This window comes from Carassius gibelio, chromosome A6 (genome assembly GCF_023724105.1).
Source record: "Carassius gibelio isolate Cgi1373 ecotype wild population from Czech Republic chromosome A6, carGib1.2-hapl.c, whole genome shotgun sequence".
In the NCBI taxonomy this organism is placed as follows: Eukaryota; Metazoa; Chordata; class Actinopteri; order Cypriniformes; family Cyprinidae; genus Carassius; species Carassius gibelio.
In genome coordinates this window covers 4,466,394-4,470,622 of record NC_068376.1, presented here as the reverse complement: position 1 = coordinate 4,470,622, position 4,229 = coordinate 4,466,394, and the positions used below count along the sequence as shown (strand labels likewise).

Sequence of the window (4,229 nt, the reverse complement as noted above, 5' to 3'; positions counted from 1 at the left end):
AAATTACCAAACTATCTAAAAATACATATCTGGAACATTGGGATCAAGAAACTAAAACACAAAGTAAATTACAATTCTATCGAACTCTAAAATCAGATTATGAATATGAAGATTATCTCCAGAGTGTCAGAGACACAAAGCAAAGACGGATCCGAGACAGAGACGCACTTCCTCCTGCACTGTCACAAATACACCTCCATAAGAGACATATACTTCAGCAAATTCACAAATTTAATACAGAACTTTACAGCAATTAGTGAAACAGAACAATTAAAGATATTATTAGGAGAGGGACACACAGCAGCACTGGCTGCGAGATACGTGTGGACGTGCCACAGCCTGAGAGACAGCAGGTGAACGTGTGTGTGTGTGTGTGTGTGTGTGACCTCAGTGTGTCTGACCCTATTGTGCACCACAGTGACCCTTAGTATGTTTGTGTATTTCTATGTAAGTTTAAGACTGTGGAATCAAACGTTCACACAAATGTTATAATTTGTTAGTTTAATATTATAAGATGTTATTATAATCAGTTCCATTACTGTGATGTCCATTTCTTTTTTTTGCTATAATTCATTTGATTTTTTCTATATATGTACACTAAGCTTTGGCAATATTTTATAATTTACATTCATGCCAATAAAGCAATATTGAATTGAATTGACAGACAGACATACATACAGACAGAGAGAGCGATATGCCTCGTTTGAAACTGTTGTGAGCAGAGCACATTCTCTATTAATGCTGTTGATTTGCTGTTGCTTAGCAACGGATGGAGGTTGAACGATTGCTTGATCTTTTCTTCTGTAAACAAGACGTTAAACTTTAAACAATATTTGACACAATATTTTAGACACATTATTATTTGTTACTCTGATTTTGCTCTGCCAATGAAAATAGTTACAAATAAAGCCAAAGAAGAATCACTGCAACACAAAAACTGTGTTTTGTTCCTCAATGAATCATTTCTGGATAATTTAATGAATGATTCAATTATTTATTGTTTCCTCAATTATGTAATGTTTTTCAAATTCACCCCAAAATGAATATTCTGTAATCTTTTAGGCACCCTCGTGCCATACCAAACCTACATGTTTTTTTTTTCTTCTGTTAAGCATAAAGGAAGAATGTGTGTAACTAAAGAGCTGATGATAGCCAACAACTTCAATACTATGGGAAAAAAATCATATGGAAGTAAATGGCTACCATCAACTGTTTGGTTAAACACATTCTACAAAATATTTTCTTTTGTGTTCAACAGAAAACATAAATCCTACAGGTCTGGAATGAGATGAGAGTGAGTAAATGATGACAGAAGTTTCATTTTTGGGTGAACTATCTCTTTAAGAAATAAGTTTAATAAAAGAAACAATAACTTACTTATATCCTTCATGAATTATGTTTTCAAATTAGTAGGTTGAATAAATGAATCAGTGACTCGCTTGTTTTGTTCCTGAATGATTCAATCATTTTGAATAAATCGCTTGAATGAATGATTCACTTATTTAAAGGTGCAACAGGAGATCTTGGAAAATGCTAACATTAGCCTGATAGCACTGAAAGCGAACGCCCACCCTCCCGAGTAACCCCAGAGTGCAGTCTGGACGATGGGGCGGGGCGACACTTCGAGGCGGACACGTGTCGCCCCGCCCATATTTGTTTTCCCCGCCTTTGACATTTTCCTCCGAGCCAGCAGGGGGCAGTTTGCGTTGAAACTAACAGAACGGTGGCAACTACAGCAGCAGAGTAATAACGCTATTCCGTTGATTGCTTGAGGTGAGTAAAGGTGGTTGTGTAAATATCTTATAATATGAAATGCGATGTTCGATCATTTATTTATCCATGGTACGTTCAATTTGAATAATAATTGTTAATAATTGTTATAAATTGCTCATTTTATTGTTCTTTGTGGATTGTAACAGTACACTCTGTACATGGGTTTAGTTCATTCGATTTTACAGAGGTATGGCATCACATTTGTCAAGTTATTTGAACAGACATGCATGATTTTTGTGTGTATATTATTATTATTATTATTATTATTCAGGATGACATGATCAGGAGGTGGTGGTGTTCTGTTCTCCTGGACAGCTTTACTCCGCAAATGTATGTAGCTGTTTGAATGTTGCTACATGAAACATTACTCTGTACTATATCTAGCAATATACCTACCTCTTGACATTTGTTCTTTTAGAGCTCAACCACTGAGGAGAACTTCACCATTCACCATGTCTTCAGGCAGAGTCCAGCAAAGCAGGTTATTTGTGCACATACATTCATTAAGAACTAATAATTACATGTGTGTACATGCAGAGGTATTTTAGTTATTACAGCTACATAGTTGTTCAGATGTGAAATTGGTATTATGTACAAGTACTATATTGGTCAGCACTGTGGATTATTTAATATATAACTATCAGTTAACATCAGCATCAAAGACATTTAAAAACATTTCAGCTTAATTCATTTTCAGACAGCAGCAAGTTTTTTAAATAACTTCTGTTTGCGATCTAATGTGGATTTTGTTCACCATATAAGATAGAAATATTTATATTCAATGTAAAAGATCTTCATGTGGATCGTGCATACAAATATATACAAATATCTCACTGGATTATTACAATTAATGGCAAAATGAATGTGTGGAAATGTAAACTAATATATCCTACTGACACACAACAGCAAAAGATATAAATAATTGGCTTAAAACAGTTTTTTTTTCAATGTGAAAATACTAACACTAATACTTCTGCACAGTACTGTATATATTAACATTTTATTAGTGTTATTATAAAAGAATGAGTATGCATTTGTGACAACAATCTATAGAGTTTTTAATGAGAGTTTTAAAGCAAGGTTGTCTGTATTCAGTGTTAATATAATGTTTAATAACTTTTATATACATATATAAATAAACCTATGTATGTTTTTGATTCAACAGCTTCCACTGGAAATCCTCAGGGAAGTTATTTTGTCGGCGGGTGACTCTGCATATTTGACACTTTCTCTGGTTTGCAGATGGTTTAGGGATGTGCGCCGAAGTTTTTCGGAAAGTGGCACAGTTTGTCTGGCTAGACAGTAAGATTTCCCCGTTTAATGCTCATTCTCCAATTGAATTTTGTAATAGAAGGCTGTTAAACTTTTTTTGTATTATTATTATTATCTTTCATGTATTTTGTCTTTACACTATAAGTTGTGGCCAACTGGAAGAATTGTCCTCCTGTCTCCTGACCGGAACGAGTTCAGACGGATGTACTGCATCAGGGAATGCTTGCAGTGCAGAGCCCTTTTCAAGGTTAACCCACCGGGGTACAGGGAAGAGACCGGCGTGGTGATCTTCTGGGCTTTTGTTTACACAGGATTTTGTTCCAAGGACTGTTTTTTTTTTGTTTGTTTTTTTGCGGCATGAAACACATTTGTGTGTTAAGTTCATTGAAGGGAAATAACTGGTTTTGATTATTAATTGATGTAATTTAAAGTTAAACTTTGCACTGTATAATGTTTTAATAAAAAAGCTATGGAAAACACGTGCATGACAACAGGTTTCAGTCATTTACATCAGTCTATCATTCTTTAAGGTTTCTCATATTTGATGATAACATGATTTGCTATGCATTGCTCATAATGGATTCTTAATTTAGTTGTGACAGGATTGTGAGGATTAATGAGGTTTTCAGTAGTGCAGTTCAGAAAACAAATAACAGAAAGTAACAAGTGTTTTTGGGCAAGTTCTTTAGAACCTGTATAGTTCCTTCCTTGCAAAAAGTAACCATGGATTTATTGTAGTAAAAATATTTGTTGGCACATTAATTACTGTGAGTTGTAATTATAAAAACACCATAGTTTTACTATAGTTACTGTAGCAGAACCATAGTAAATTTTCGTAGGGGCCAAGGGAATGTTCAGAATATTATTGGTGACGTTCAGAGACTGGTGACAATTTGTTACACACACGACACACACACACACACACACACACATATATATGTATGTATATATTATTTGAATATATAAATCAAGGTACTCCATGACTATCTACATAACCATACTTCGCATAATATTGCCGTGTCATTTTCAAACCAGCGAGTAATGCCGAGGTAGCGTCTACACTACAGCCATTGAGGGAGTAGACCATTTATTTGTATTCTGTTCGTCGTAATCCAAAACTCTTTGTATTTATACGGGATGTTATGGAAATGCAACAATAAATGCAAAAACACAACATGTATATT

General features: G+C 34.5%; 1 long non-coding RNA gene across 1 annotated transcript; it reads left to right on the top strand.

The window, feature by feature from the left end:
- Positions 1-1,582: 1,582 nt before the first annotated feature.
- On the top strand, positions 1,583-3,094 carry LOC128015129 (uncharacterized). Its single transcript, XR_008183801.1, has 4 exons — positions 1,583-1,773; positions 2,045-2,103; positions 2,192-2,254; positions 2,939-3,094. It is a non-coding gene; the product is annotated as an uncharacterized LOC128015129 (long non-coding RNA).
- Positions 3,095-4,229: the final 1,135 nt, after the last annotated feature.